Source organism: Mustela lutreola, chromosome 13 (assembly GCF_030435805.1).
Source record: "Mustela lutreola isolate mMusLut2 chromosome 13, mMusLut2.pri, whole genome shotgun sequence".
Lineage (NCBI taxonomy): Eukaryota > Metazoa > Chordata > Mammalia > Carnivora > Mustelidae > Mustela > Mustela lutreola.
The window spans coordinates 31048250-31058422 of NC_081302.1; the positions used below are offsets into that span (position 1 = coordinate 31048250).

The window sequence follows — 10173 nt, forward strand, 5'->3', positions numbered from 1 at the left end:
TAGTAATTTTTCTGTTCATTTATGCATTTTTCTATGTATGATAATCATAAATGGGATGTGTGTGACTGCTTTAGACAAGGGAGCCAGAGAAGATTTCTTTATAGAGGCAATATTTAGAAGAAAACTTGCTTATACCTTCTCAGCCTCTTCTTAAAACAGAGGCCAGAATGTCCTTTAAAAATAGGTCGGTTCATGTGATATACTTGATTTTATGCCTTCTTATTTGATGTTTGCTATTTATTTTCCCCTCTCCATTTGCCTACTTTTGTTGACTTGCTAAAATTTCCTTCATTCTTTTTTATTTGCTTGTCAGTCTGGAAGCTCTATTATACTTTCAAGTTTTGACAGATGTATATACCTATGGAACTGCTACCACAATACAAATACCAACATTTCCATCATCCCCCTGAATTTTGCTCATGCTCCTTTTCAGTAAAAAATTTGACTCCTTGCCCCATGCAACCACTACTTTTTTTTCTGTCACTATGGATTAGTTTTGCTCATTCTAAAATTTTATATAAATAGACTCTTGTAGTATGTAGTTTGATTCAGGTTTCTTTTGCTTAGCATGATGATTTTGAGATTTTAGCTATGTTTCTGTATATATCAGTAGTTAGTTCCTTTTTATTGCTAAGCAGTACCTGATTGTATCCTTTTCTCTTTTGATGGACATTTGGGTTGTTCCATTTATTTGCTATTATTAATAGAGCTTCTATGAATACTTATGTCACGACTTTTTATAAATATATATTTTCATTGCTCTTTGGTAAAGATCTTTTTTTTTTCTTTTTAGGGAGGGGACAAACTGAAAGAGAGAGAGAATCTTAAGCAGCCTCCATGCCCAACACAGAGCCTGATGTAGGGCTCTATCTCACCACCCTAGATCATGAGCTGAGCCAAAATCAAGAGACGGATGCTTACCCGACTGAGCCACCTAGGAGCTCCTCAGGTAAATATTTAAGAGTGCAATTGCTGGGTAAAAATACTTTCCAATATGAGTGCACCATTTACATGGCCATGAGTAATGAATGTATGAGTATCAGGTGCTCCACATTCACATCAATAGTTGGTACTATTGGTGTTCATTTATTTATTTATTTATTTATAGAGATTATTTATTTATTTATTTGACAGAGATCACAAGTAGGCAGAGAGGCAGGCAGAGAAAGAGAGAGGGAAGCAGGCTCCCCACCAAGCAGAGAGCCCAATGTGGGGCTTGATCCCAGGACCCTGGGATGATGACCTGCGCCGAAGGCAGAGGCCTTAACCTACTGAGCCACCCAGGCGCCCCCCTATTGGTGTTTATAATGTTAACAATTGTAGTGGGTTTGTAGCAGTATCTTGTTTAAATTATCATTTCCCTGATAACTAGGGGTATTGAACACCCTTCCACGTACTTATTAGCCATACATAAGTCTTTTTTATAAAGTATCCAAATCCTTTGCTCATATTATTTTTTTTAAAGATTTTATTTATTTATTTGAGACACACACACACACAGAGAGAGAGTGTGTGTGAGAGAGAGAGATGGGGGCGCAGAGGGAGAGGGAGCAACAGACTCCCTGTTGAGTGCAGAGCCTGATGTGGGGCTCAATCCCAGGACCTGAAATCATGACCTAAGCTGAAGACAGATGATTAACTGACTGAGCCACACAGGCACCCCAGTGCTCCCATTGGTTTTTTTATTGGACTATCATCCAGTTGAGTTGTAAGAGTCCTTTATTATTCAAGACATTAGTCCTTTGCCAGGTATATGTATTGCAAAATTCTTTCCTGGTCTTTGACTTGGCTTTTCAACTTTCTTAGTGGTGTTTTTTGAGAAACAAAAGTCTTAAATTTTTCTAAAGTCCGTGTAATCATATCCTTAAAAAGTACTCATTTTTGTGTATTCTACTTATTAAATCTTTGCCTCCCTCAAGACTTCAAAGGATTTTTCTATTTCTTGTTTTATTATTTTTTAGAAGTTTTATAGTTTTAAAGTTTATATTTAGATTGATGATCCATTTGGAGTTGGTTTTTGTTTGCAGTGTGAAGTAAGGGTTAAAGTTCATCTTTTTTTCCACAGTGATAATCCAACTGTCCAGTTCCATCTGTTGAAAAAACATTCTTTTTTCCTCTACAGATAACCTTGGTAAGTTGTTGTTGTTGTTGTTGTTGTTGTTGTTTTTTAAAGCCAAACATATCTTTTTTTAAAAGTAGGCTCCACTCCTATCCTACTCTTGGTCTTGGTGTCATGAGTTCCAGTTGCATGTTGGGTGAAGAGATTACTTAAATAAAATTTTAAAACAATGAAAAATGAAAAACCAAACCAAACCAAACCAGACCAAGAAAAATTAAAGACCCCAAACTGAGTATGTATTTGTGGAACTACATTTGGATTCACTATTTTGTTCCATTTTTCCATATGTCTATTTTTATGCTACTATTACACTCCCTTGACAACTGTAGCTTTATATGGTAAATCTTCAAATTAGGTAGATTACATTTCCAAACTTTGTTTTTCATATTCAAATTTGTTTCAGGTTCTTTTAGGTCCCTTCTATGTCCGCATGATTTTAGAGTCAGTTTGTCAAGTCAAAAAACCTTCATGGCATTTTTATTGAAGTTGTATTGACTCTATAGATCAATATGGAGATAATTGATTAACTTTGAATCAATCATTCCATGAACATGGTATGTTTCTCTACCTAGTTAGGTCTCCATTAGTTTTCTCAGCAATATTTATGGTTTTCAGTGTGGAGATCTTGCATTTGTGTTTTAAGTTTATCCTTACTATTTCATTTGTTAATACTCTTGTAGTGGCATTTAGAATTTTTAAAATTTCCAATTATTTATTAGAACATAAAGATTGTTGTTGGTTTATGGAAATATGGTTGACTTTTCACATTTACCTTATATACTATGACTGTTTTATATTCATTTTTTAGATCTGATCGCTTATTTTGTAGATTCATTAAGAATTACTGTATATAAAATTATGTCATCTATGAACAAGGCAAGTTTTACTTTTTCTTTCCAATTGGAATGCCTTCTTTTTGTGATTTACAGCAAGACTGCAAGTACCTCCAATATAATATTATATAGAGTAGAGGGAGGAGACATCCTTGCCTTCTTTTAATTTCCTATCATTTATAATTCATTTTTATAGTTTTTTTGTTTATGTGCATATTTTCTACATTTCTATAATAACACATCATTTCTTATGTAAGAAATTATTTAAAAACATAGGAATTACTGAACTCTGAATATAGGAACTATATTCACAGCTAACAATGTTGATTTTCAAGATTTGGTGAACCAATCTTAGAGTTCTTTTTCTTGAGATAAAGCATATATTGAGTTTTAAATTTTCAGATACTGGTATAGGTCTTGGTTTTGTAGGTTGTAATCATGAGATTAAAATATATACAGATCATTACAATGCTGAGAAGGTCTTACTGGCCCTCTCAGGGATATATGTTGTTCACCCCACAATCATTTTGGCCAGGGACATTGTTACTGACCCCTAAGAGACTGGGTTGGGGTGTTTTCCTGGTGGCATTTGGTGCCCGCATACAGACAGTCATAAGCTCAATTTCTTTATAGTCATTTTCTCACTGGATGTTTAAAATTAGTAACTAGAATTCACATTTTAAAATGTTTCTCAATATTTACATGAAAGATAATTTTTACTGTGGTGGATGCATTGACTTTACAGCTATATCCTTTAACAACACCATCATACTTGACATGATTTTGCTTATGAATCTTGTATGAATATAAAGTCTTTTTCTCAGAAATGACAGACAACCTCATTGCAAACTATCTTGCACACAATTTCCTTTCCTTTGTACAAAGTGGTTTGATCAAATTGGATTTTGATGCCTAAGCTTTTCCTGTTTGTAGAACATCTAGTCTTCAAACTCATTTTTGGTACATGAACTATTGCCTGAAATTTCTTAAATTAACATGGTTGCCCATTTATATTTACTTTTGTTTCTCCGGCTTCTTGGAATTTGTGGCTCCTTTCCAGATCCTTTAAGACTAGGATTAAAAGATACAAGACATCTGTATATAGCTCTCATACAGTGTTAAAGTGTCCGGTAAGCCAATGCAAAGTTAATGGGGGAAACTAAGTTTATTAGCTGTTTAATAATTTTTCCTTTCTTCACTAGTCTGGGTTCTTAATTTTCATTAATATCATCCTGACTTCATTAAGATTCTGATTATTTGCTTAACAAAGCTGCCTCATACTTTACATAAGTATGTTTTTCAATAGATCTATTATTTCTTGGAGTGGTCTATAAATTTTAAGTTGATCACCAGCCCAGTGTTTTGAGTGGAGTCAGAAGGTCTGGGTTTTTGTCCCTGTTCTGTTTCTAATGAGTTGTGTGATCCTGTATAAAACACATTTGTCCTTCCTGGGATTCAGTTTCCTTATTTCTTAACATGAGAAGATTGGTCTTGATGGTCTCTGAGATCTTTTATAGTTCCAGTGTCTCGGGATTATAAATTGATTAAGGTTATTCATTAGAAATTTCAGTCTCCAAAAGGACTCTTGCAATAGAAAATTATATGTGGTTATTTTGTTTTTATGTCAAATTTGTTTTGCATGTGCATATCACACAAATGATGTCAAACGGGTTATTTTAAGGAATACCAAAAATCAGTATATTTATAATAGCAGCTGACATGGTAGATAAAAATGATGCATATGCCATGTCAATAAAGGAGAAAGAAATTCATGCAGTTGTATTAAATCACTGCATTGTATTTATTGTCTACCTAGAGTAAAACAAAAACTATTTTGTCACATTACTGATTTCTAGATGGAATGTTCTGCAATGTGATCTTGGAAACTGCAGAAGAAGAAATTATATTTGTGGTTTCTAACAAATCTTTCATTAATCTTCCGCTGGTTCAAAAAATCATTCCCTTAGAGCCAATAACCTTCACATCTACTAGAAATCCTAATCTTGTATTTTAGGACCCTTTGGAGCATGTTTTATATAGGCTGAGTTACTGAGTCGTCACTGGCACGGCCAGTTTACCAACCAGAATGGTCCATGATAGAGAAAAATTGTTTTTAGCCTCCCAGCTTCTGACCTTTTGTATCAGATGGCTTCAAATGAAATGCTTCCATGGGCCTCCTGGGAATTTGGATTCCTGGGTGTAAGAATCTGTTTCATTTGACCAAGCTTAGTAGAGTTTACAGAGTTTCACATAGGGGTCTCAACACCAAAATGTAAAAAAAACACACATATGTCAGTAGATAAAAATACTAATACCCTCCCCCCTCTAGTTATCCCATATAAATAAATAATTGAATAACACAAATATTTATTTTGTAAGGAATTAAGAATGAACTCCTGGAGTAGAAGACACTCATTGTTTTTTATTGAAAACTCTTGGATTCTATTGCTTGGTTTGGTCAGGCTGGCCATTCTTGGCTTTGAGCAGATGTTCAGCCATATACAGACATTCTGTGGTACTGAAAGAAGGCTGCGTTGCTTGCTATCATGTAGGTGATTAGCTAGGTGTGTTACATATCTACTCAGGAGAGAGTTAGCCACTCATTTTTGACATGACTCTACGTTGTTTCCATAGTGCACCATCATAAACCAGTAACTGTCCTAAAGTCCTTCATTTGCTCTGTTGTACTTGCCTAGTTAAAATCTGTTAGTCATCTACTCCGATGGTGCTATTATAAAGGGCAGCCCTAATATACATCCCTTGCATATTTATTTTTAATTTTTCAAAACAATTTCAAACCCTCTTTCAAACTCTCCTTAAACTCTTACATACCCTACTTCCTCACTCTTTGTTGATGACCTTGTCCTCATGTTTCACTATTGAGACAGAAGAAATTAAACAGAAACCCTCTGAGATCCCCAGCCACCAACCTACCTGCTTCTGTGGCCAACTCTGATGGAGTTGTCGATGGAGTGTCCCTGTGCCTATCAAGGGTCAAACCCTCCAACTTGTGTGTTTTGAATCATGTTTTTCTTAACTTTTTAAGGTCTTGGCCCTATCAAGTTTCCTCCTCTGTCTCTTGCATCTTCTGTATCCCTCCACTAGATAATTTTCCATCAATATCTTTAAACTTTTTTTTTTAAGATTTTATTTATTTATTTGACAGAGAGAGAGAGATCACAAATAGGCAGAGAGACAGACAGAGAGAGAGATGAGGAGAAGCAGGCTCCCTGCTGAGTAGAGAGCCCAATGCGGGACTCGATCCCAGGCCCCTGGGATCATGACCTGAGCCGAAGGCAGAGGCTTAACCCACTGAGCCACCCAGGCGCCCCTTCCATCAATATCTAATCAAATTTTCCTATCTTAAATAGCCTATCTTTAAAAAGATGAAAAATTCATTCATTTGTGGCTCCATTTCTCTGCTCTTCTTTGGAACAAAATTTCTTCATAATAGCCTGATAGTTCCCCCCATATAATATTTAGATTCTCTTCTCAACCCATTCTAATTTGGCTTCTATGCCTTCAACTAAACAGGGGTGGCTGTTGTCAAAATCATCAGTGATCTCTGGGTTGCCAATATAATGGTCTTTTCTCTGTTTTTATATTTGTTGACCTGTCAACAGCATGCAGTATTGGAATGCTCCTGGGTGTCTTTTCTCTGTCTATATATGTTCCTTTGGTAATTTCATCCATCCCATTTTTTTCCTAAACAATGTTTATACCAATGAGTCCCAAGTTCTATATCTTGAGTCCTGATATTTTCCCATTATTCTAGGCTCATTTATCCCATGCCAAATCTCCATATAGATTTCTAATTGGCACTTAAAATTTAACATGGCCAAAATAGAATTTTTAATTCTAGCACATCTAAAGTCCAGTGATTTTTTTTTTTTTAGTCTCTCATCCTTTTAGAGGTATCATTATCTCTTCAGTTGTTCAAGCAAAAAAATCTAGAAGTTATCCCTAAGTTTGCACTTTATCTCTCACTTGTTACATCTGCTCTCCCAATGAGTTTTATTAATTGTATTTCAAATATATTGACTCCATTTATTTGTGGTCATTTCCATTTCTACCTTTATGGTCCAATCAACTATAATTTTCATTTGACTTACTTCATCAGGCTCCTCTTGGTCTCCTTGTTTCTGCTTTTGTCTTGTGGCTGGTCAACTGTCTTATTGTTCTTTGATCTCTTGTACAGCTCAGTGCCTCAGTGAACTAAATTTCCTAGCCTCCCTTGTCCTCTGGCTTGTAGGTAGATTTGCCTAGTAGAGAGAGAATTGGTGGAAGATTGTTTGCTGTGATGACTCCTATAACACATCTTCTCTGTGGCTCCAGCTGCTTGAGATAGTCCCATCTTGTGTAGACCTAAAGAAGGCTCCTACCATGATACTATATGAACATAAGAAGGTTTTTTTTGAGCTTTTATACTTGAGTTTATTCATTTAACTTTTAAAACACAACTATAGTTGAATATTTAAAAAAAATAGCAAGTAGTGAGCTATGATTATAGTCCTTCACTTGTTCACTACCCCAAAAAAGATGCCAGTGGTATTATTCACTGCCCTCTTTGAGAGGTCTGACACTGAACAACCCCCTTTGATGATGTTCATCATCTTATTTTGCTTCCCCGGTGTAATGGTGTAATGGCGCCATCTTTTCTGATTTGGATCAAAGTCTACCGGTTCTACTTGGTCCATTTTATCAGTCTCTTTTATTTATTTCCTCACAGGTAGGAGTTTTTCCAGCAAAAAGAGTTTATCAGGAGAGAGAAAGCCATTCTCAGGAAAGTTTACCTTAAATTTGATGATTAGATGACCATTCTCATATGGTCTATCACAAATTGGCATACCTTCATTTAACACACACTTGATATCTCCATGCTTTGACCTAGACACAAGGTGATGATGAAGGTTCTGTTGTTGGAGGACTCTAGTGTCTGGGCCATGTTCATGCTACTTTTCTTGGTTTCTTCAATCTGGAAGTAGTAGAGGTGAATCTCAAGTTGTTTCATCATACCCTGTTTTAAATCTTAGGTCTTCTATAGCTTTATAACCAATTCCTTTTTTTTTTTTTTTTTAAAGATATTATTTATTTATTTGACAGAGAGAGAAAGAGAGGACAAGCAGGGAGAATGGCAGACAGAGGGAAGAGCAGGATCCCCACTGAGGGGTGCCATCCCAGACCCTGGCACCATGACCTGAGCAGACACTTAACTAACTGATCCACCCAGGCACCACTGTAACCAATTCCTAGTACTATATAGTCATTGTTTAAAAGAGCTAAGCAGGGATACCTTGTTGGCTCAGTTGGTTAAGCATCTGCCATAGACTCTGGTCTGTGGGCATGATCCCTGGGCCATGGAATCAGGTCACTTAATCTATCTCCTTGCTCGGTGAGGAGCCTGCTTCTCCCTCGGCCTATGGCTCCCCTGCTTGTGCTTGCTCTCTATCCCTCTCTGACAAATAAATAAAATCTTTAAAAAATAGAGAGAACCTATGTAATTTTAAAAATAATTTCTTTGTTCAACACTAATTCACTTACCCCCTTGCACAGCATAATCTCTACATGGCAGCCAGAGAAATTGTTTTATTTTATTTATTTATTTTAAAGATTTTTAAAAATTTATTTATTTGACAGATCACAAGTAGGCAGAGAGACAGGCAGATAGAAAGAGGAAGAAGCAGGCTCCCCGCTGAGCAGGGAGCCCAATGTGGAGCTTGATCCCAGGACCCCAGGATCATGACCTGAGCCGAAGGCAGAGGCTTTAACCCAACTGAGCCACCCAGGTGCCCCGAGAAATTGTTTTAAAAATATAATGTAGATTCTGTCAACTCCACCTTCCCTCTCCCTTTCTAAACCCATTTAAATATTCCCTAAAACTTACCATGATGAGATAAAATATCAGCTCCTTATACTGGGTGACAAAGCCCACCTTAATCTGGTCCAGTATGTGACTCTTACCTCATTTACTGCACCTTCCCTTTCACTTATTATACTCAGCCGTACTGGCCCTGTGTTGTGTTTTTTGAATGAATCAGGCTTGTTCTGGCTCCAGAGTTTTTGCACAAACTCTTTCCTTTACCCAGAGTGCTCTTCTCTCTGACCACACACTGTGGCTCCTCCGTATTTGAGCTTTGGAAGCAGCTCCTCAAGAAAGCCTTTCATGATTTATATTATAAAGTGATCACTCTTTATTTTCTCACAACAATCTATATTAATTCTTCACATAATATTTCTTAATACATAATCATTTTTATGCCACCCTCTGTCAATTTTCTGACTTATTCAAGTATTTGTTTTGTCTATGTCTCCTAGGCAGAGCTCTTGCCTGCCTTGTCCTGGCTCCTGAAACGATGTTTGGCATGTAGAAACCATCAAAAATATTTGAATAGATGTATAAATGAACACAAAGCAGTATTTCCACTAGGTAAATATTGAATGGATAAGCACTAGAATCCCCCAATTAAGTAGTTAAATAATCAGTTAGTGTTTAGAAGGTAAGTGGAAAGTTAAAATGCTGTTCGAGTGTTAATATACTATGTCTAGAAGACGGTAGCTTACTATAAAAGAAGATAAAATACTGGGGTCAAGTTCACTACTCTGTGTCTATATGCTGAGCCATGAATATATTCTCATGCTTTTTTGTGGCCGAGGGGAAGAAGGTTAAAAAGAGTAACTGCAGGTTTCGTCTGCCTGGGATTTCCAATTCTGGTATGGCTGATACAGCAATTCAGTCCAACTACAACAATAGAGAATACCTATGAAAGGTGTAAAAATAAATTAAAAATATGTTTGAAAGCATTGGTTAGCTAACAAGGTGGTAAAGAATTATAGAGTCAAGATCTAGGTGAAAAAGGAAATCAGGAGGGGTAAGCCCAGTAAGTCCAGTTTTTTTTTCCAGGGATATCTGCTGAGAAACACAACTGCACTTGTGACATGGGACCAAGGGGGACAGAACTAGAGCCAAAGGTAAGTGCAGACCAGAAGTGGATTTACAGATAGCAGTTATCTTTTGGGAAGAAAGAAGGAAGTTACTGAAGTTACTGAAGGAGAGTATGAGAAGTATGTTCCATTTCTTGACTTGGTAGTGGTTATGTAATTGTTCAATTTGTGATATTTCCGGGGGCACAATTTTCTAGTAGGGTGTTAGATTCATGATAAGAAAATGTTTAAGAGCAGTGATGCATAACGTTGGGTCAATACATTTCTTAAATGTTGGAA

The 10173-nt window shown here is 36.3% G+C and overlaps 1 long non-coding RNA gene across 2 annotated transcripts in view; it reads left to right on the plus strand.

The window, feature by feature from the left end:
- The window catches only part of LOC131813830 (uncharacterized), a 138857-nt gene extending 128934 nt beyond the window's left edge, over positions 1-9923 (plus strand). For both annotated transcript variants that reach the window (XR_009346991.1, XR_009346992.1), the window contains 2 exons: positions 794-949; positions 9854-9923. This is a non-coding gene — a long non-coding RNA (uncharacterized LOC131813830). The remainder of the gene's footprint in view (positions 1-793; positions 950-9853) is intronic.
- Positions 9924-10173: the final 250 nt, after the last annotated feature.